At 42.5% G+C, this 24,605-nt stretch overlaps 1 long non-coding RNA gene across 1 annotated transcript; it reads left to right on the forward strand.

Annotated features, from left to right (window-relative positions):
* The first annotated feature begins 204 nt into the window (after positions 1–204).
* LOC110890819 lies at positions 205–1,328 on the forward strand. Its single transcript, XR_002564792.2, has 2 exons — positions 205–745; positions 866–1,328. It is a non-coding gene; the product is annotated as an uncharacterized LOC110890819 (long non-coding RNA).
* Positions 1,329–24,605: the final 23,277 nt, after the last annotated feature.

A 24,605-nucleotide genomic window follows, 5' to 3' on the forward strand; every position in this document is an offset into this window, starting at 1 on the left:
TATCCAATCAAGTAATGTCATGTCATCAATCCAATTTCCATCACTAGTGATAGAAATGTAGGAGGGGTGGAATCACTAGTGATGGAATTCTATCACTCCCTCCCAATTTTTTTAATTTTTTATTTTAAATTAGATTAAATTCTGAGTATCTTATGATTAAATTCTGTTGTTGGCAACTCAATATCCACACCCCATATATAACTTCATCTTCTCAACAAACTCACACAAACAAAACCCCTCTGCCTTTCTCTCTCTCGATTACATCTAAGAAACACAGAGAAATTCCTTTCTTCATAAACAAAACTCAACACCAGACATACAAACACAAAAAAGTCACCTTCTCCTTGAAGAACCCTAAACATACTACATGATTTATGTATGAATCTTTAGATGAAAGCTGATCCTTTACACCAGATTTTCAAAACCCTAAGAACACACACATACTCCCCCATACCCTGTTACTCTCTCATCTCTCTCTCCCTCAAGAATCTCCGGCCGGCGACACCGGCGGAGCTCCGACAGAGCCGGCGAAGGGCGTCGGTAGCCAGCGGCTGCTGGCGGTGGTTCTTGGCAGCAGCGCCGCCACTACGACGGCGGTGATGGAGGAATCGGCAGTGGTTGACGGTGGCGACGGAAGAAGTGGTGGTGGTGGTGATACAGGGGTTTGCTGATGTTGAATCGGAGTCTAAGTCCGGCGGTCGGCGTCAAGGACCGGCGGTCCTTGTCATTATCCGAAAGATTCCCGGTAAATACCCCCCCCCCCCCCACATTTCTCTTAATTCTTGCAACTTGAAGATGATTGTTTCTTTTTTTATTTCTACCATGGCTGATGTGAATGATGGTGATGAATTTATGTTAATGAAAGTGTTGAACAGTTGCTGTTGCTGATGATATTCTTGCTCGGGAACCGGGTTTCAATTTCGGGTCACTCGCGGGTGTTCGGGTCAGCATCGGGTTCGAGTTTTGGTTCGGTTCGGTTCGGGTCGGGTCGCAGGTTCGGGTCAACGGTCAGCGGGTCAGACCCGGTGTGGTTCGGGTTCAGGTCAGCGTGTTCGAGTCAGGCAGTCAACAAGGTCAGACGGTTCGGTCAACTCGGTCAAACCGAGTCAACTTGGTCAAACCTGGTCAACTCAGCGAGTCAACTCGGTCAACCCGGTTGACTCGGTCAACTCAGTCAGCTTACTCGGCATTTCGACGTGAAGACTTTGTAAAAATTAATGACGCGTTTAATATTTGTGTTTTTATATAGACTTAATCTTACGTGACAAACGAGCTCAAACCGGTTGACTTATACTTTACGTTTGATATATATTTGACAAAATTATATATACACTGTTTGAATCTTGATTGAATAACGACAACTTGTGTTGTCGGGGGCGCCCAAAAACAGAGGAAACTCTGCCCGTTTTTCGAGAGAATCCGTAAAAATAACGTGTTTTTATTTTCAATCGAACTATCGGATTCAATTAAACTTTTAGAAAAACAAAATACAAGTATGTTACTACTTTCGACGACAATTTACAACTTGCGAAGGCGACGATTCAGAAATTATTTACAACATCAAATAAAGTAACTTTAAAGTTCGAAATTCGATAAATCTTTATAAAAACAATATACTTATTTATATGGTTTCAAACGCCGATAATCCGATTTCATTATTATTTATATGGTTTCAAACGCCGATAATCCGATTTCATTATTACAAATAAATATAGATTCTATATTTCTTTCAATCATCAACGACGATTCTTGTATAAAATAAATATAGTTTATATATTTATTTCGAATATCACGATTTCGTTTTATAAAAATAAATATAGTTATATATTTATTTCAAATACCAACCAACATGAATTCGCTTTATAAAATAAATATAGTTTATATATTTATTTCAAATATCGTAACACACAGATTCTCTTATAAAATAAATATAACTTTTATATTTATTTCAAACGCCTAAACGGCATACGGTATACAAAACGAGTTTCTTATATATTATTTTCACATAACATTCGTTACATGCACGTACGACTTCTCGGGACGACAAGCGATCTTAACGATATATTTATATATTTTGATATAAATATTTATTTATTTTTAAATATCTCGAGAATCAAGTCTTTTCAAGACTTATTAGTTATTATTGACGATAAACGATACTTATCAAATATGACCTAATCGTTTCCATTAACTTAACAACCTACCGTTGAATCGTTCGGTTAACGATTCGGTAGAGCTCGATGACACGTAGTTTAGTTACTGCGTTTATTTAGAAACTTATAAGATATTCCGTGTTATGAGTATTGTAGAATGCACGCTAGCAAGTCAAGTCTTGGAAACGACATCACGAAGTCGTAATTAGCTAGCTTTGCACAAGACAATTCAGGTGAGTTCACAACCCACCCTTTTTACGGTTTTACATTTTTATAAATGTTTTCGGGGTGGAAAGACATGAACGTTTTGCAGAAACACACAAAGTTTTCGATGAACAAAGACTGCATATTTTAGACAAAGCACGTTTTGCAAGAACATACAAAGTTTTTGAACGAACAATATTTCTAAATCATGTTACGAATGGATTTCGAGGAACTCAAATGGTTTACGAATGGATCATACTAAATATACCGGTTTTTACAAAACAAATGCGTATTATCGAAATGTGAATGATTTTCATGACTAGGGATGGGATCGTCTAGTTATAATATTGGGACTGGGTTGGTCTGCGTTTGAGGAACGGGACACCCAGTGAGTTTCGTGTTCCCCCTTTTCTTTAACTATTTTTAGTTTTATAACTTCGGGGGTGAAGTACATGTTACAACTGTTTACAAACACTATTAATTGGTATGGTTAGCTAAGGAAGGGTACACCTAGATCATGTAAGTGGTGGGTATAACGCATAAGGCCATCAATGCTCGTTGTAGGACCAAGGAACATGAGTGATAGATCTATTTTGTTACAACCCTCATAATTCCATGTATTCGTACAATTTATTAATGATAATTAAAGTGCTTGATAACAGTGTTGAATCATTTAACTGCTCTCTGATTTCTGTGTTATACTTACATGTGCTTGTTAACATACTAGTAGTGTACATAAAAGTTACTAAATAGTCCGTTATGCTTTCCTAAGTGTTGAAAATTAAAAATGTTACAAAAATATATATATAGGACACATTACGGATTAATTAAGCACTTTAACGGAACAACACTGAACCGAACAACCGGACTTTACCCGGAACACAAAAATATTGTTAAACACATTGTTTCACATTTTACTGAGTCAGTTATGATCCCCGAACATCATAACACACTATATAAATATCTAATAAATAAACCCCTAACTATATACTTGACTTCTAACTAAACTAGCTTAACTATCCATCACCATCCAACTAAACCATCCTCCCCCCCAAACCGGTTATGGAGTGGCCCCCACTCCTAGATTTTTATTGAATTGTTTATGTGATCTTGTCTCCATATTTGGTGAACATAAGGACCATTGGATCAAGAGGTGTTGGAAACAAGTTTATAAGGACCACTAGGCTAACATAACTTACCATTCTCAACACACATCAACACTATCACACTCTCTTCCTCTCTTCTTGATCTCGGCCGCCCCCTAGTAGCACCACCACCACCATCACTTGATCACTTGCAAGCAATCTAAGAGCATACATAGGTGTTAGAAGGCATACAACGAAGCTCGGTGTGTTCGGAAGTTGAAGGACCTCTCTTATCTTCTTTTATCAATCACTTTTCTTCACTTGAACTCTCCTAGCTTTGAGCTAGTGGTACGAACCTAGATCCGCTCATTCTTCATGTTATTTAAGTGGTTAATGATGTATCATGATCAAAATATTAAGAACACTAGAAGATCATATGCAAAGGTCTTGAACATAGAGCTAACTTAATGATGAAATATTGTTGAAATGTGATAAAGTGATGTTAATATGAAGTTGTTTTGATTCTTGTTGATTACCTGATGATTTGCTTGTTAATATTGATGTTTGATGTCATTGTGATCACTAAACACGTTAACGGAATCAATCGAACACAAGTTAGAAAGCTAAAAGCTGAAAACAGCTTCTGTCCAAGCTTTTACAGCCAACTTCAGTTGGCTGTAAACAGGTCAATATTTAACGAAAAACTGATTTTCTTCAGTCTATAACGTACTATTTCGAAATCGGTTCTAATTGCACTGGAATCATAATTTTTGGACTTCGTTTACTATTTTTAAAGGTCTGTTTTTGGACAGCAGCTTAAGCTGCGTTTTTACTGCAGAAAATATGTGTTATGTTTATCGCCATAACTTGAAATCTGTGTAGAAATAGGCCATGAAATTTGTACTGTATATGGACACTGATGTCGTTGTAATTCTCCCACTGGAATTTCATCAATCGGACTTACGATGAATTTTTAATAAATTATTCCGTGGACTGCAGTCAGAAAGTAATGAATCTGATTGCAGTCTGGTAAATGATTTTTTTTATAAAATATTGGTAATGAATCGGATCCCGAGATTTTTACACAGTAATATTTGGATAAGTTGGGAATTTTTGGAGTAAGATAACTATTTTATTAAGATGCCCGAAAACAGCCCAGTTTTGTATATTAAAGCTGAAATGACATAAGTAGTAAATTGCGTGTCTAGATGTCGTGTATGTTATCTGAGGATGATCTAACATGTTATACGTCAATGAAAGTAATATGTGCAATATCGTATGCTTATTCTTGAGTAGCTATAGGTGGAATGTTTATATGAGCGTGAACTATTAAAGTGAATGCATGTTATGTAGTAGATATGTGTAGAAACTTTGTGCTCTATTTGAAACCACTAAATGACTAACTAATAATCATATTAGGACGTGATTGACAGACCTTGACTGTTAGCTACTTTTGAGAGCCTAACCGAGCAAACCGAGGTGAGTTCACACTTTTCTACAAAGCATGGTAAATTCCCGGTGGGAATGGGAATGGGTTCTGGAATAGGGATTTCTCGTCCTTTGAAACGCGTTCAGGAATGTCAATTCCTCGTCCTTGGGACGTACTTAGACTTACTGGACTAGAACTCTATCAGCGAAGTCCCTCCCTTTTGTATCGACTTAATCACCGAGGCTATGGCGAGCGGGTTATTAGTTACTAGCGCTATTAGGTTTAACAAACCTCACACCGTACCAGTCGGACGGGCGTGTACTAATGGACTCTGGCACGTCGGTGATGATGGACACCGACGCTAGGGCACAATTAATTTTCGTTAGTAGTCGATATGATAAACGAGTCTGGTAGTTTAAATAATGGGGTAGCCCCCACGGCCGGAGTGCCGTGCTGGATAGCCAGGGAAGGTGGACATGGGATGGTTAACTAATAAACGTTTTCGAACTATGGGGTAACCCCCACGGCTGGATAGCTGAATGAGATAAAACTACGTTTTTGGAAACAACTCTAAAATGGACAACCAACCGTGAACTCACTCAACTTTGTTGTTGACTCGTTGTTACATGCTTTGCAGGTCGCTAGATGCTATGGGGCTTGCACAAGGAGGTGGTCGTTGTGGGATGCGAACTGTTATGTCCCGTACTCAATAAATAAACTTTATGAACTTATGAAACTTATGTTTTGGGTCTTTAAACTTATGAACTACGAACTTATGTTTTGGTTTAACGTCTTATGCTTCCGCTGTTTAAATTGAACTTGGTTAACTTCCTTTTGGTCACCAATTGTATTGTGGTTGGTTCTATTTACTTAAATACGTTGTTCAATATAATTGGTGGCTCGATCCTGGTCATGTCACGCCTCCAAGCGGTGATACTCCGCATGGTGGATTTTGGGGGTGTGACAGATTGGTATCAGAGCCATTGGTTACAGTGAACTTGGTTTTAAAAAGAGAAAAGCTTTTTGATAAAACCAGACTATAACCTGTACAGTGCTCAACGATCCACAACGACGCTTCGCTCCCCGTGCAAGACTCGACACAATAGGTGGTATGATTTATGTTATATTGTCGGTTAGATAGTTTACACTGTGCATTAATTAACGTGATAATTGCTATTTGAACCTTGTGTGCTTACTCTCTCCTGTCGTCCCACACTTACGCACTCTCCGACACTTTTCTCACTTACGTTGCTTCATTGTGAAGATCATGAACGGACGCGGAGGACGTATCAACCTAACTCAAGCCCTGTTGACGGCTTTGATCAATAAACGAGTTGCTGAGGCACTCGTAGCTGTCCCTGCAGGAGGTATAACCTGCTACTTCGACCTATCCTAGCCTCCTAGGACGTTTAGATCCTACCTTCGCAAACCAACCCTCGTGCTTAACCTTGTCTTTTATTCCCGCACCACAGGTCAACATGCTCAGCCTCCTGTGTGCACGTTCAAAACCTTCATGGATTGCCGACCTAGTACTTTCAGCGGCACAGAAGGAGCTGTAGGTCTTCTTCACTGGTTCGAGAAGCTCGAGTCTGTTTTTGAGATGTGTGAATGCCCTGAAGATCGTAGGGTGAAATATGCTACTAGAACACTCGAAGGTGCTGCATTAACATGGTGGAAGGCACAGGTCCAACATCTTGGGTTGGCGGTTGCTAATGCAGTCGTGACGACATCCACAAGCTGGAGGTGGAATTTTTCAATTTGAAGATGACGGGGTCTGAGATCGAGGCATATACAAAGAGGTCAAACGAGCTGGCCATCTTGTGTCCTACAATGGTGGACCCTCCCATCAAACGTATTGAGCTGTACCTCAAGGGTCTTGTACCAGAGATTCAGAGTCATGTAACCTCAGCTAATCTTGGCACCATTCAGCAAGTCATCAAGTTGGCTCATCGTCTCACTGATCAGGCAGTTGAGCAAAACAGGCTGCCTAAGAGTATTAGCGCTGCTACTACTGATGCCCCCAATGATAACAAGCGAAAATGGGATGGAAATTCGAGCAAAGGCTCTACCTCTGTTCAGTCTCAGTCTCAGCAACGAAGGACTGAGGACCATAGGAGCCCCAGTCAGCAGCCTTCTGGAAATCTAGGGCAGGGTGGATACAAGGGGAATCACCCCAAATGTAATCGCTGTAACTTGCACCACAGCGGGCCATGTAGTAAAGGCAACTGTCATCGATGCAACAAGCCTGGTCACATTGCAAGGGATTGCAGGAGTCAGCGTCCAGCGAATCAGAACCGGCAGCAGCAGCAAGCCCCACCAAATCAATGTCAGCAGCACCAACAACAAGGTAACAACAAAGGGTGCTTTCAATGTGGTGCTGAGAGCCATTTCAAGAAGGACTGCCCCCAGCTAAATCGGAACCAGAACAACAACAATCAGGGGAATGGAAACGGCAATGGGGCAAGGGGTCGTGCGTTCGTGATTGGTCAGGGTGATGCAAGGAACGATCCCAACGTTGTGATGGGTAAGTTTCTTCTGGATGATTTCTTTGTTACTGTTTTATTTGATTCGGGTGCCGATACTAGCTACGTGTCCTTAAAAGTTAGTCAGATGCTTAAGCGTACACCAACACTTTTGAACACCAAGCACATCGTAGAGTTAGCGAATGGTAGAAGTTTAGAGGCTACACATGTAGTTAAGGGTTGCAAGCTTGTCCTTGCCGATCAGACCTTTTCTATCGACCTCATTCCTATCGTTTTGGTAGTTTTGACGTTGTCATTGGAATGGATTGGTTATCTCAACACCAAGCGGAGATTATTTGCAAGGAGAAAATCGTCCGTATCCCTCGTTCTGATAAAGAACCCCTCGTGATTCGTGGCGACAAGAGTGGTGTTGTTGTAGGCATCATCTCTTTCCTTAAGGCCCAGAAGTGTTTGCGAAAGGGCCACACCGCTATTCTAGCCCTCTTTTCTGATTCATCCGCGGAAGAAAGGAAGATAGAAGACATTCCTATTGTGCGCGACTTTCCTAATGTATTTCCTGAGGAATTACTTGGTCTCCCGCCTCATCGTCAAGTTGAATTTTAAATTGAGCTAGCTCCTAGAGCAGCGCCCATAGCTCGAGCACCTTATCATTTAGCTCCATAAGAACTTGAAGAATTGTCCACGCAACTACAAGAACTCTTGGAAAAAGGTTTCATATGTCCTAGCTCTTCGCCTTGGGGAGCTCCAGTGCTATTCATGAAGAAGAAAGACGGTACCTTCAGAATGTGTATTGATTACCGTGAGCTCAACAAGGTAACCGTGAAGAATCGTTATCCTCTTCCACGCATTGATGACTTGTTCGACCAGTTGCAAGGGTCGAGTTATTACTCTAAGATTGATTTGAGATCGGGATACCATCAGCTGAGAGTCCGAGAGGAAGACGTCTCCAAAACAGCATTCAGAACTCGCTACGGCCATTATGAGTTTCTGGTTACGCCTTTTGGATTAACGAATGCACCTGCGGTCTTCATGGATCTCATGAACCGAGTGTGCAAGCCTTACCTGGATAAATTTGTCATAGTCTTCATTGACGACATCCTGATCTATTCTAAGAGTCAGGAGGAACACGAGCAACATCTGAGGCTTATTCTGGAACTTCTTCGAAAAGAGCAGTTGTATGCCAAGTTTTCGAAATGTGACTTCTGGCTTCCCGAAGTCCACTTTCTAGGCCATGTGGTAAACAAGGATGGGATTCATGTAGATCCATCCAAGGTTGACTCGATCAAGAACTGGCCTACACCCCGCACACCAACAGAAATCCGCCAATTCTTGGGTTTGGTAGGGTATTACAGAAGGTTTATCAAGGATTTCTCAAAGATTGCGCAACCTCTCACTTCACTGACTCAGAAGGGTGTCACCTATCGTTGGGGTAATGCACAGGAGTCCGCATTTCAACACTTAAAGGATAGACTTTGTAGCGCGCCTATCCTCTCATTGCTTGAAGGCACAGATGATTTTGTGGTTTACTGCGATGCTTCCATCCAAGGACTTGGTTGCGTGTTGATGCAACGTGACAAGGTCATTGCCTACGCATCACGCCAACTTAAAGTTCACGAAAGGAACTACACTACGCACGACTTGGAATTGGGAGCAGTTGTCTTCGCACTTAAGATATGGAGACATTACCTGTACGGTACCAAGTGCACTATTTACACCGATTACAGGAGTCTCGAGCATATCTTCAAGCAGAAGGAATTAAACATGCGACAACGACGATGGGTCGAACTCTTGAATGATTATGAATGTGCAATCAAGTATCACCCGAGCAAAGCCAATGTGGTGGCTGACGCCCTCAGTCGAAAGGATACTATACCTAAGCGTGTACGTGCGTTACAGCTTACCATTCACTCTAGTCTTCCCGCCCAGATACAAGATGCTCAGGTTGAAGCATTGAAAGCAGAGAACATCCGGGCTGAGTCCTTATGAGGGTCGAGGCAACGGCTAGAACAAAAGGAAAACGGCGCCTACTATGTTAACGGACGCATCTGGGTTCCACTTTATGGAGACTTACGTGAGCTTGTGATGGATGAAGCACATAAGTCTCGTTACTCAGTACATCCTGGTTCGGATAAGATGTACCACGACCTAAAGTCTACATACTGGTAGCCTGGTATGAAAGCCAGCATAGCAACCTACGTCAGTAAATGTTTGACTTGTGCGAGAGTCAAGACTGAGTACCAGAAACCATCAGGCCTACTGCAACAACCAGAGATCCCAAAATGGAAATGGGAGAAAATTTCCATGGATTTCGTTACTAGCCTGCCTAGATCTCAACGCGGTAATGATACCATTTGGGTGATCGTGGATCGACTGACCAAGTCTGCACATTTTCTGGCTATCAAGGAAACGGATAAGTTTTCTACTCTAGCAGACATTTACCTAAAGGAAGTGGTATCAAGGCACGAAGTGCCAACCTTCATCATTTCTGATCATGACGCGCGTTTTACTTCTGAACTGTGGCAAGCCATGCACAAGTCTTTTGGCTCACATTTAGATATGAGCACCGCTTATCATCCACAGACGGATGGGCAATCTGAACGCACCATCCAAACCCTTGAAGACATGCTTCTTGAAGACATGCTTAGGGCATGTGTAATCGATTTTGGTAATGGCTGGGAAAAACACCTCCCGTTAGTGGTGTTTTCGTATAACAATAGTTACCACACCAGCATCCAGGCCGCTCCGTTTGAGGCATTGTACGGACGGAAGTGCCGATCACCTCTTTATTGGGCAGAAGTTGGTGACAGTCAAATCACCGGTCCAGAACTTGTAGTAGATACAACCAAGAGAATTGCTCAGATACGGCAACGAATGGCGGCAGCTCGTGACCGTCAGAAAAGCTATGCTGATAAGCGAAGAAAGCCACTCGAGTTCCAGATTGGGGATCGGGTGCTACTCAAAGTCTCACCTTGGAAAGGTGTGGTTCGTTTTGGCAAACGAGGCAAGCTCAATCCGCGTTATGTCGGACCCTTCAAATCATAAAGAAAATTGGCAAAGTCGCTTACAGGCTGAATCTACCTGAAGAACTCAGCATAGTTCACAATGTTTTCCACGTGTCAAATCTGAAGAAGTGCCTGTCAGATGAGACCCTCATAGTTCCTCTCAAGGAGCTCACTATCGACGACCAGCTGTGATTCGTCGTGGAACCAGTACAGATTACTGATCGAGATGTTAAGATTCTCAAGCGTACCAGAATACCTCTTGTCTGAGTTCGTTGGGATTCCCGTCGTGGCCCAGAGTATACCTGGGAACGAGAAGACCAAATGAAACTCAAGTATCCCCAGCTGTTTAAGAAAAGCGCAACCACTACTGAGGCTGAAGCTACTGCAGAATTTCGGGACGAAATTCCAAATCAACAGGGGGATGATGTGACACTCCAGGAAAACCAGGAAACCAACGCAACATAACTAGCTTCCTCAGTAACCACGAGCTAAATTTCGGGACGGAATTTTATTAACAGGGGGAGAATGTGACAACCCTCATAATTCCATGTATCCGTACAATTTATTAATGATAATTAAAGTGTTTGATGACTGTGCTGAATCATTTAACTGCTCTCTGATTTCTGTGTTATACTTACATGTGCTTGTTAACATACTAGTAGTGTACAGAAAAGTTACTAAATAGTCCGTTATGCTTTCCTGAGTGTTGAAAATTAAAAATGTTACAAAAATATATATATAGGACACGTTACGGATTAATTAAGCACTTTAACGGAACAACACCGAACCGAACAACCGGACTTTACCCGGAACACAAAATTATTGTTAAACACATTGTTTCACATTTTACTGAGCCAGTTATAATCCCCGAACATCATAACACACTATATAAATATATAATAACTAAACCCCTACCTATATACTTGACTTCTGACTAAACTAGCTTAACTATCCATCACCATCGAACTAAACCAACCCCCCCCCCAAACCGGTTATGGAGTGGCCCCCACTCCTAGATTTTTATTGAATTGTTTAAGTGATCTTGTCTCCATATTTGGTGAACAAAAGGACCATTGGATCAAGAGGTGTTGGAAACAAGTTTATAAGGACCACTAGGCAAACATAACTTACCATTCTCAACACACGTCAACACCATCACACTCTCTTCCTCTCTTCTTGATCTCGGCCGCCCCTAGTAGCACCACCACCACCATCGCTTGATCACTTGCAAGCAATCTAAGAGCATACATAGGTGTTAGAAGGCATACAACGAAGCTCGGTGTGTTCGCAAGTTGAAGGACCTCTGTTATCTTCTTTTATCCATCACTTTTCTTCACTTGAACTCTCCTAGCTTTGAGCTAGTGGTAAGAACCTAGATCCGTTCATTCTTCATGTTATTTAAGTGGTTAATGATGTATCATGATCAAAATATTAAGAACACTAGAAGATCATATGCAAAGGTCTTGAACATAGAGCTAACTTAATGATGAAATATTGTTGAAATGTGATAAAGTGATGTTAATATGAAGTTGTTTTGATTCTTGTTGATTACCTGATGATTTGCTTGTTAATATTGATGTTTGATGTCGTTGTGATCACTAAACACGTTAACGGAATCAATCGAACACAAGTTAGAAAGCTAAAAGCTGAAAACAGCTTCTGTCCAAGCTTTTACAGCCAACTTCAGTTGGCTGTAAACAGGTCAATATTTAACGAAAAACTGATTTTCTTCAGTCTATAACGTACTATTTTGAAATCGGTTCTAATGGCACTGGAATCATAATTTTTGGACTTCGTTTACTATTTTTAAAGGTCTGTTTTTGGACAGCAGCTTAAGCTGCGCTTTTACTGCAGAAAATATATGTTATGTTTTTCGCCATAACTTGAAATCTGTGTAGAAATAGGCCATGAAATTTGTACTGTATATGGACACTGATGTCGTTGTAATTCTCCCACTGGAATTTCGTCAATCGGACTTACGATGAATTTTTAATAAATTATTCCGTGTACTGCAGTCAGAAAGTAATGAATCTGATTGCAGTCTGGTAAATGATTTTTTTTTATAAAATATTGGTAATGAATCGGATCCCGAGATTTTTGCACAGTAATATTTGGATAAGTTGGGAATTTATGGAGTAAGACAACTATTTTATTAAGATGCCCGAAAACAGCCCAGTTTTGGATATTAAAGCTGAAATGACATAAGTAGTAAATTGCGTGTCTAGATGTCGTGTATGTTATCTGAGGATGATCTAACATGTTATATGTCAATGAAAGTAATATGTGCAATATCGTATGCTTGTTCTTGAGTAGCTATAGGTGGAATGTTTATATGAGCATGAACTATTAAAGTGAATGCATGTTATGTAGTAGATATGTGTAGAAACTTTGTGCTCTATTTGAAACCACTAAATGACTAACTAGTAATCATATTAGGACGTGATTGACCGACCTTGACTGTTAGCTACTTTTGAGAGCCTAACCGAGCAAACCGAGGTGAGTTCACACTTTTCTACAAAGAATGGTAAATTCCCGGTGGGAATGGGAATGGGTTCAGGAATAGGGATTTCTCGTCCTTGGGAACACGTTCAGGAATGTCAATTCCTCGTCCTTAGGACGTACTTAGACTTACTGGACTAGAACTCTATCAGCGAAGTCCCTCCCTTTTGTATAGACTTAATCACCGAGGCTATGGCGAGCGGGTTATTAGTTAATAGCGCTATTAGGTTTAACAAACCTCACACCGTGCCAGTCGGACGGGCGTGTACTAATGGACTCTGGCACGTCGGTGATGTTGGACACCGACGCTAGGGCACAATTAATTTTCGTTAGTAGTCGATATGATAAACGAGTCTGGTAGTTTAAATAATGGGGTAGCCCCCACGGCCGGAGTGCCGGGCTGGATAGCCAGAGAAGGTGGACATGGGATGGTTAACTAATAAACGTTTTCGAACTATGGGGTAACCCCCACGGCTGGATAGCTGAATGAGATTAAACTACGTTTTTGGAAACAACTCTAAAATGGACAACCAACCGTGAACTCACTCAACTTTGTTGTTGACTCGTTGTTACATGCTTTGCAGGTCGCTAGATGCTATGGGGCTTGCACAAGGAGGTGGTCGTTGTGGGATGCGAACTGTTATGTCCCGTACTCAATAAATAAACTTTATGAACTTATGAGACTTATGTTTTGGGTCTTTAAACTTATGAACTACGAACTTATGTTTTGGTTTAACGTCTTATGCTTCCGCTGTTTAAATTGAACTTGGTTAACTTCCTTTTGGTCACCAATTGTATTGTGGTTGGTTCTATTTACTTAAATACGTTGTTCAATATGATTGGTGGCTCGATCCTGGTCATGTCACGCCTCCAAGCGGTGATACTCCGCATGGTGGATTTTGGGGGTGTGACAGATTGGTATCAGAGCCATTGGTTATAGTGAACTTGGTTTTAAAAAGAGAAAAGCTTTTTGATAAAACCAGACTATAACCTGTACAGTGCTCAACGATCCACAACGACGCTTCGCTCCCCGTGCAAGACTCGACACAATAGGTGGTATGATTTATGTTATATTGTCGGTTAGATAGTTTACACTGTGCATTAATTAACGTGATAATTGCTATTTGAACCTTGTGTGCTTACTCTCTCCTGTCGTCCCACACTGATGCACTCTCGCGACACTTTTCTCACTTACGTTGCTTCATTGTGAAGATCATGAACGGACGCGGAGAGCCCAGTTGACGGCTTTGATCAATAAACGAGTTGCTGAGGCACTCGCAGCTGTCCCTGCAGGAGGTATAACCTGCTACTTCGACCTATCCTAGGACGTTTAGATCCTACCTTCGCAAACCAACCCTCGTGCTTAACCTTGTCTTTTATTCCCGCACCACAGGTCAACATGCTCAGCCTCCTGTGTGCACATTCAAAACCTTCATGGATTGCCGACCTAGTACTTTCAGCGGCACAGAAGGAGCTGTAGTTCTTCTTCACTGGTTCGAGAAGCTCGAGTCAGTTTTTGAGATGTGTGAATGCCCTGAAGATCGTAGGGTGAAATATGCTACTGGAACACTCGAAGGTGCTGCATTAACATGGTGGAAGGCACATGTCCAACATCTTGGGTTGGCGGTTGCTAATGCCACCTCATGGAATGACTTCAAGGAACTGATCAAGGAAGAATACTGCAGTCGTGACGACATCCACAAGCTGGAGGTGGAATTTTTCAATTTGAAGATGACGGGGTCTGAGATCGAGGCATATACAAAGAGGTCAAACGAGCTGGCCATCTTGTGTCCTACAATGGTGGACCCTCCCATCAAACGTATTGAGCTGTACCTCAAGGGTCTTGTACCAGAGATTCAGAGTCATGTAACCTCAGCTAATCTTGGCACCATTCAGCAAGTCATCAAGTTGGCTCATCGTCTCACTGATCAGGCAGTTGAGCAAAACAGGCTGCCTAAGAGTATTAGCACTGCTACTACTGATGCCCCCAATGATAACAAGCGAAAATGGGATGGAAATTCGAGCAAAGGCTCTACCTCTGTTCAGTCTCAGTCTCAGCAACGAAGGACTAAGGACCATAGGAGCCCCAGTCAGCAGCCTTCTGGAAATCTAGGGCAGGGTGGATACAAGGGGAATCACCCCAAATGTAATCGCTGTAACTTGCACCACAGCGGGCCATGTAGTAAAGGCAACTGTCATCGATGCAACAAGCCTGGTCACATTGCAAGGGATTGCAGGAGTCAGCGTCCAGCGAATCAGAACCGGCAGCAGCAGCAAGCCCCACCAAATCAACGTCAGCAGCAGCAACAACAAGGTAACAACAAAGGGTGCTTTCAATGTGGTGCTGAGAGCCATTTCAAGAAGGACTGCCCCCAGCTAAATCGGAACCAGAACAACAACAATCAGGGGAATGGAAACGGCAATGGGGCAAGGGGTCGTGCGTTCGTGATTGGTCAGGGTGATGCAAGGAACGATCCCAACGTTGTGATGGGTAAGTTTCTTCTGGATGATTTCTTTGTTACTGTTTTATTTGATTCGGGTGCCGATACTAGCTACGTGTCCTTAAAAGTTAGTCAGATGCTTAAGCGTACACCAACACTTTTGAACACCAAGCACATCGTAGAGTTAGCGAATGGTAGAAGTTTAGAGGCTACACATGTAGTTAAGGGTTGCAAGCTTGTCCTTGCCGATCAGACCTTTTCTATCGACCTCATTCCTATCGTTTTGGTAGTTTTGACGTTGTCATTGGAATGGATTGGTTATCTCAACACCAAGCGGAGATTATTTGCAAGGAGAAAATCGTCCGTATCCCTCGTTCTGATAAAGAACCCCTCGTGATTCGTGGCGACAAGAGTGGTGTTGTTGTAGGCATCATCTCTTTCCTTAAGGCCCAGAAGTGTTTGCGAAAGGGCCACACCGCTATTCTAGCCCTCTTTTCTGATTCATCCGCGGAAGAAAGGAAGATAGAAGACATTCCTATTGTGCGCGACTTTCCTAATGTATTTCCTGAGGAATTACTTGGTCTCCCGCCTCATCGTCAAGTTGAATTTTAAATTGAGCTAGCTCCTAGAGCAGCGCCCATAGCTCGAGCACCTTATCATTTAGCTCCATAAGAACTTGAAGAATTGTCCACGCAACTACAAGAACTCTTGGAAAAAGGTTTCATACGTCCTAGCTCTTCGCCTTGGGGAGCTCCAGTGCTATTCATGAAGAAGAAAGACGGTGCCTTCAGAATGTGTATTGATTACCGTGAGCTCAACAAGGTAACCGTGAAGAATCGTTATCCTCTTCCACGCATTGATGACTTGTTCGACCAGTTGCAAGGGTCGAGTTATTACTCTAAGATTGATTTGAGATCGGGATACCATCAGCTGAGAGTCCGAGAGGAAGACGTCTCCAAAACAGCATTCAGAACTCGCTACGGCCATTATGAGTTTCTGGTTACGCCTTTTGGATTAACGAATGCACCTGCGGTCTTCATGGATCTCATGAACCGAGTGTGCAAGCCTTACCTGGATAAATTTGTCATAGTCTTCATTGACGACATCCTGATCTATTCTAAGAGTCAGGAGGAACACGAGCAACATCTGAGGCTTATTCTGGAACTTCTTCGAAAAGAGCAGTTGTATGCCAAGTTTTCGAAATGTGACTTCTGGCTTCCCGAAGTACACTTTCTAGGCCATGTGGTAAACAAGGATGGGATTCATGTAGATCCATCCAAGGTTGACTCGATCAAGAACTGGCCTACACCTCGCACACCAACAGAAATCCGCCAATTCTTGGGTTTGGTAGGGTATTACAGAAGGTTTATCAAGGATTTCTCAAAGATTGCGCAACCTCTCACTTCACTGACTCAGAAGGGTGTCACCTATCGTTGGGGTAATGCACAGGAGTCCGCATTTCAACACTTAAAGGATAGACTTTGTAGCGCGCCTATCCTCTCATTGCTTGAAGGCACAGATGATTTTGTGGTTTACTGCGATGCTTCCATCCAAGGACTTGGTTGCGTGTTGATGCAACGTGACAAGGTCATTGCCTACGCATCACGCCAACTTAAAGTTCACGAAAGGAACTACACTACGCACGACTTGGAATTGGGAGCAGTTGTCTTCGCACTTAAGATATGGAGACATTACCTGTACGGTACCAAGTGCACTATTTACACCGATTACAGGAGTCTCGAGCATATCTTCAAGCAGAAGGAATTAAACATGCGACAACGACGATGGGTCGAACTCTTGAATGATTATGAATGTGCAATCAAGTATCACCCGAGCAAAGCCAATGTGGTGGCTGACGCCCTCAGTCGAAAGGATACTATACCTAAGCGTGTACGTGCGTTACAGCTTACCATTCACTCTAGTCTTCCCGCCCAGATACAAGATGCTCAGGTTGAAGCATTGAAAGCAGAGAACATCCGGGCTGAGTCCTTATGAGGGTCGAGGCAACGGCTAGAACAAAAGGAAAACGGCGCCTACTATGTTAACGGACGCATCTGGGTTCCACTTTATGGAGACTTACGTGAGCTTGTGATGGATGAAGCACATAAGTCTCGTTACTCAGTACATCCTGGTTCGGATAAGATGTACCACGACCTAAAGTCTACATACTGGTAGCCTGGTATGAAAGCCAGCATAGCAACCTACGTCAGTAAATGTTTGACTTGTGCGAGAGTCAAGACTGAGTACCAGAAACCATCAGGCCTACTGCAACAACCAGAGATCCCAAAATGGAAATGGGAGAAAATTTCCATGGATTTCGTTACTAGCCTGCCTAGATCTCAACGCGGTAATGATACCATTTGGGTGATCGTGGATCGACTGACCAAGTCTGCACATTTTCTGGCTATCAAGGAAACGGATAAGTTTTCTACTCTAGCAGACATTTACCTAAAGGAAGTGGTATCAAGGCACGAAGTGCCAACCTTCATCATTTCTGATCATGACGCGCGTTTTACTTCTGAACTGTGGCAAGCCATGCACAAGTCTTTTGGCTCACATTTAGATATGAGCACCGCTTATCATCCACAGACGGATGGGCAATCTGAACGCACCATCCAAACCCTTGAAGACATGCTTCTTGAAGACATGCTTCTTGAAGACATGCTTAGGGCATGTGTAATCGATTTTGGTAATGGCTGGGAAAAACACCTCCCGTTAGTGGAGTTTTCGTATAACAACAGTTACCACACCAGCATCCAGGCCGCTCCGTTTGAGGCATTGTACGGACGGAAGTGCCGATCACCTCTTTATTGGGCAGAAGTTGGTGACAGTCAAATCACCGGTCCAGAACTTGTAGTAGATACAACCAAGAGAATTGCTCAGATACGGCAACGAATGGCGGCAGCTCGTGACCGTCAGAAAAGCTATGCTGATAAGCGAAGAAAGCCACTCGAGTTCCAGATTGGGGATCGGGTGCTACTCAAAGTCTCACCTTGGAAAGGTGTGGTTCGTTTTGGCAAACGAGGCAAGCTCAATCCGCGTTATGTCGGACCCTTCAAATCATAAAGAAAATTGGCAAAGTCGCTTACAGGCTGAATCTACCTGAAGAACTCAGCATAGTTCACAATGTTTTCCACGTGTCAAATCTGAAGAAGTGCCTGTCAGATGAGACCCTCATAGTTCCTCTCAAGGAGCTCACTATCGACGACCAGCTGTGATTCGTCGTGGAACCAGTACAGATTACTGATCGAGATGTTAAGATTCTCAAGCGTACCAGAATACCTCTTGTCTGAGTTCGTTGGGATTCCCGTCGTGGCCCAGAGTATACCTGGGAACGAGAAGACCAAATGAAACTCAAGTATCCCCAGCTGTTTAAGAAAAGCGCAACCACTACTGAGGCTGAAGCTACTGCAGAATTTCGGGACGAAATTCCAAATCAACAGGGGGATGATGTGACACTCCAGGAAAACCAGGAAACTAACGCAACATAACTAGCTTCCTCAGTAACCACGAGCTAAATTTCGGGATGGAATTTTCTTAACAGGGGCAGAATGTGACAACCCTCATAATTCCATGTATCCGTACAATTTATTAATGATAATTAAAGTGTTTGATGACTGTGCTGAATCATTTAACTGCTCTCTGATTTCTGTGTTATACTTACATGTGCTTGTTAACATACTAGTAGTGTACAGAAAAGTTACTAAATAGTCCGTTATGCTTTCCTGAGTGTTGAAAATTAAAAATGTTACAAAAATATATATATAGGACACGTTACGGATTAATTAAGCACTTTAACGGAACAACACCGAACCGAACAACCGGACTTTACCCGGAACACAAAATTATTGTTAAACACATTGTTTCACATTTTACTGAGCCAGTTATAATCCCCGAACATCATAACACACTATATAAATATCTAATAACTAAACCCCTACCTATATACTTGACTTCTAACTAAACTAGCTTAACTATCCATCACCATCGAACTAAACCAACCCCCCCCCCCCAAACCGGTTATGGAGTGGCCCCACTCCTAGATTTTTATTGAATTGTTTAGGTGATCTTGTCTCCATATTTGGTGAACAAAAGGACCATTGGATCAAGAGGTGTTGGAAACAAGTTTATAAGGACCACTAGGCTAACATAACTTACCATTCTCAATACACGTCAACACCATCACACTCTCTTCCTCTCTTCTTGATCTCGGCTGCCCCCTAGTAGCACCACCACCACCATCGCTTGATCACTTGCAAGCAATCTAAGAGTATACATAGGTGTTAGAAGGCATACAACGAAGCTCGGTGTGTTCGGAAGTTGAAGGACCTCTGTTATCTTCTTTTATCCATCACTTTTCTTCACTTGAACTCTCCTAGCTTTGAGCTAGTGGTAAGAACCTAGATCTGTTCATTCTTCATGTTATTTAAGTGGTTAATGATGTATCATGATCAAAATATTAAGAACACTAGAAGATCATATGCAAAGGTCTTGAACATAGAGCTAACTTAATGATGAAATATTGTTGAAATGTGATAAAGTGATGTTAATATGAAGTTGTTTTGATTCTTGTTGATTACCTGATGATTTGCTTGTTAATATTGATGTTTGATGTCGTTGTGATCACTAAACACGTTAAGGAATCAATCGAACACAAGTTAGAAAGCTAGAAGCTGAAAACAGCTTCTGTCCAAGCTTTTACATCCAACTTCAGTTGGCTGTAAACAGGTCAATATTTAACGAAAAACTGATTTTCTTCATTCTATAACGTACTATTTCGAAATCGGTTCTAATGGCACTGGAATCATAATTTTTGGACTTCGTTTACTATTTTTGAAGGTCTGTTTTTGGACAGCAGCTTAAGCTGCGTTTTTACTGCAGAAAATATGTGTTATGTTTTTCGCCATAACTTGAAATCTGTGTAGAAATAGGCCATGAAATTTGTACTGTATATGGACACTGATGTCGTTGTAATTCTCCCACTGGAATTTCGTCAATCGGACTTACGATGAATTTTTAATAAATTATTCCGTGGACTGCAGTCAGAAAGTAATGAATCTGATTGCAGTCTGGTAAATGATTTTTTTATAAAATATCTGTAATGAATCGGATCCCGAGATTTTTACACAGTAATATTTGGATAAGTTGGGAATTTTTGGAGTAAGACAACTATTTTATTAAGATGCCCGAAAACAGCCCAGTTTTGGATATTAAAGCTGAAATGACATAAGTAGTAAATTGCGTGTCTAGATGTCGTGTATGTTATCTGAGGATGATCTAACATGTTATATGTCAATGAAAGTAATATGTGCAATATCGTATGCTTGTTCTTGAGTAGCTATAGGTGGAATGTTTATATGAGCGTGAACTATTAAAGTGAATGCATGTTATGTAGTAGATATGTGTAGAAACTTTGTGCTCTATTTGAAACCACTAAATGACTAACTAGTAATCATATTAGGACGTGATTGACCGACCTTGACTGTTAGCTACTTTTGAGAGCCTAACTGAGCAAACCGAGGTGAGTTCACACTTTTCTACAAAGCATGGTAAATTCCCGGTGGGAATGGGAATGAGTTCAGGAATAGGGATTTCTCGTCCTTTCGAACGCGTTCAGGAATGTCAATTCCTCGTCCTTGGGACGTACTTAGACTTACTGGACTAGAACTCTATCAGCGAAGTCCCTCCCTTTTGTATCGACTTAATCACCGAGGCTATGGCGAGCGGGTTATTAGTTAATAGCGCTATTAGGTTTAACAAACCTCACATCGTGCCAGTCGGACGGGCGTGTACTAATGGACTCTGGCACGTCGATGATGATGGACACCGACGCTAGGGCACAATTAATTTTCGTTAGTAGTCGATATGATAAACGAGTCTGGTAGTTTAAATAATGGGGTAGCCCCCATGGCCGGAGTGCCGGGCTGGATAGCCAGGGAAGGTGGACATGGGATGGTTAACTAATAAACGTTTTCGAACTATGGGGTAACCCCCACGGCTGGATAGCTGAATGAGATTAAACTACGTTTTTGGAAACAACTCTAAAATGGACAACCAACCGTGAACTCACTCAACTTTGTTGTTGACTCGTTGTTACATGCTTTGCAGGTCGCTAGATGCTATGGGGCTTGCACAAGGAGGTGGTCGTTGTGGGATGCGAACTGTTATGTCCCGTACTCAATAAATAAACTTTATGAACTTATGAAACTTATGTTTTGGGTCTTTAAACTTATGAACTACGAACTTATGTTTTGGTTTAACGTCTTATGCTTCCGCTGTTTAAATTGAACTTGGTTAACTTCCTTTTGGTCACCAATTGTATTGTGGTTGGTTCTATTTACTTAAATACGTTGTTCAATATGATTGGTGGCTCGATCCTGGTCATGTCACGCCTCCAAGCGGTGATACTCCGCATGGTGGATTTTGGGGGTGTGACAGATTAGTATCAAAGCCATTGGTTATAGTGAACTTGGTTTTAAAAAGAGAAAAGCTTTTTGATAAAACCAGACTATAACCTGTTCAATGCTCAACGATCCACAACGACGCTTCGCTCCCCGTGCAAGACTCGACACAATAGGTGGTATGATTTATGTTATATTGTCGGTTAGATAGTTTACACTGTGCATTAATTAATGTGATAATTGCTATTTGAACCTTGTGTGCTTACTCTCTCCTGTCGTCCCACACTTACGCACTCTCGCGACACTTTTCTCACTTACGTTGCTTCATTGTGAAGATCATGAACGGACGCGGAGGACGTATCAACCTAACTCAAGCCCAGTTGATGGCTTTGATCAATAAACGAGTTGCTGAGGCACTCGCAGCTGTCCCTGCAGGAGGTATAACCTGCTACTTCGACCTATCCGAGGACGTTTAGATCCTACCTTCGCAAACCAACCCTCGTGCTTAACCTTGTCTTTTATTCCCGCACCACAGGTCAACATGCTCAACCTCCTGTGTGCACGTTCAAAACCTTCATGGATTGCCGACCTAGTACTTTCAGCGGCACAGAAGGAGCTGTAGGTCTTCTTCACTGGTTCGAGAAGCTCGAGTCTGTTTTTGAGATGTGTGAATGCCCTGAAGATCGTAGGGTGAAATATGCTACTGGAACACTCGAAGGTGCTGCATTAACATGGTGGAAGGCACAGGTCCAACATCTTGGGTTGGCGGTTGCTAATGCCACCCCATGGAATGACTTCAAGGAACTGATCAAGGAAGAATACTGTAGTCGTGACGACATCCACAAGCTGGAGGTGGAATTTTTCAATTTGAAGATGACGGGGTCTGAGATCGAGGCGTATACAAAGAGGTCAAACGAGCTGGCCATCTTGTGTCCTACAATGGTGGACCCTCCCATCAAACGTATTGAGCTGTACCTCAAGGGTCTTGTACCAGAGATTCAGAGTCATGTAACCTCAGCTAATCTTGGCACCATTAAGCAAGTCATCAAGTTGGCTCATCGTCTCACTGATCAGGCAGTTGAGCAAAACAGGCTGCCTAAGCGTATTAGCGCTGCTACTACTGTTGCCCCCAATGATAACAAGCGAAAATGGGATGGAAATTCGAGCAAAGGCTCTACCTCTGTTCAGTCTCAGTCTCAGCAACGAAGGACTGAGGACCATAGGAGCCCCAGTCAGCAGCCTTCTGGAAATCTAGGGCAGGGTGGATACAAGGGGAATCACCCCAAATGTAATCGCTGTAACTTGCACCACAGCGGGCCATGTAGTAAAGGCAACTGTCATCGATGCAACAAGCCTGGTCACATTGCAAGGGATTGCAGGAGTCAGCGTCCAGCGAATCAGAACCGGCAGCAACAACAAGCCCCACCAAATCAACGTCAGCAGTAGCAACAACAAGGTAACAACAAAGGGTGCTTTCAATGTGGTGCTGAGGGCCATTTCAAGAAGGACTGCCCCCAGCTAAATCAGAACCAGAACAACAACAATCAGGGGAATGGAAACGACAATGGGGCAAGGGGTCGTGCGTTCGTGATTGGTCAGGGTGATGCAAGGAACGATCCCAACGTTGTGATGGGTAAGTTTCTTCTGGATGATTTCTTTGTTACTATTTTATTTGATTCGGGTGCCGATACTAGCTACGTGTCCTTAAAAGTTAGTCAGATGCTTAAGCGTACTCCAACACTTTTGAACACCAAGCACATTGTAGAGTTAGCGAATGGTAGAAGTTTAGAGGCTACACATGTAGTTAAGGGTTGCAAGCTTGTCCTTGCCGATCAGACCTTTTCTATCGACCTCATTCCTATCGTTCTGGTAGTTTTGACGTTGTCATTGGAATGGATTGGTTATCTCAACACCAAGCGGAGATTATTTGCAAGGAGAAAATCGTCCGTATCCCTCGTTCTGATAAAGAACCCCTCGTGATTCATGGCGACAAGAGTGGTGTTGTTGTAGGCATCATCTCTTTCCTTAAGGCCCAGAAGTGTTTGCGAAAGGGCCAGACCGCTATTCTAGCCCTCGTTTCTGATTCATCCGCGGAAGAAAGGAAGATAGAAGACATTCCTATTGTGCGCGACTTTCCTGATGTATTTCCTGAGGAATTACTTGGTCTCCCACCTCATCGTCAAGTTGAATTTCAAATTGAGCTAGCTCCTAGAGCAGCGCCCATAGCTCGAGCACCTTATCATTTAGCTCCATAAGAACTTGAAGAATTGTCCACGCAACTACAAGAACTCTTGGAAAAAGGTTTCATACGTCCTAGCTCTTCGCCTTGGGGAGCTCCAGTGCTATTCATGAAGAAGAAAGACGGTACCTTCAGAATGTGTATTGATTACCGCGAGCTCAACAAGGTAACCGTGAAGAATCGTTATCCTCTTCCACGCATTGATGACTTGTTCGACCAGTTGCAAGGGTCGAGTTATTACTCTAAGATTGATTTGAGATCGGGATACCATCAGCCGAGAGTCCGAGAGGAAGACGTCTCCAAAACAGCATTCAGAACTCGCTACGGCCATTACGAGTTTCTGGTTATGCCTTTTGGATTAACGAATGCACCTGCGGTCTTCATGGATCTCATGAAACGAGTGTGCAAGCCTTACCTGGATAAATTTGTCATAGTCTTCATTGACGACATCCTGATCTATTCTAAGAGTCAGGAGGAACACGAGCAACATCTGAGGCTTATTCTGGAACTTCTTCGAAAAGAGCAGTTGTATGCCAAGTTTTTGAAATGTGACTTCTGGCTTCCCGAAGTCCACTTTCTAGGCCATGTGGTAAACAAGGATGGGATTCATGTAGATCCATCCAAAGTTGACTCGATCAAGAACTGGCCTACACCCCGCACACCAACAAA

This window comes from Helianthus annuus, chromosome 11 (genome assembly GCF_002127325.2).
Source record: "Helianthus annuus cultivar XRQ/B chromosome 11, HanXRQr2.0-SUNRISE, whole genome shotgun sequence".
NCBI lineage: Eukaryota > Viridiplantae > Streptophyta > Magnoliopsida > Asterales > Asteraceae > Helianthus > Helianthus annuus.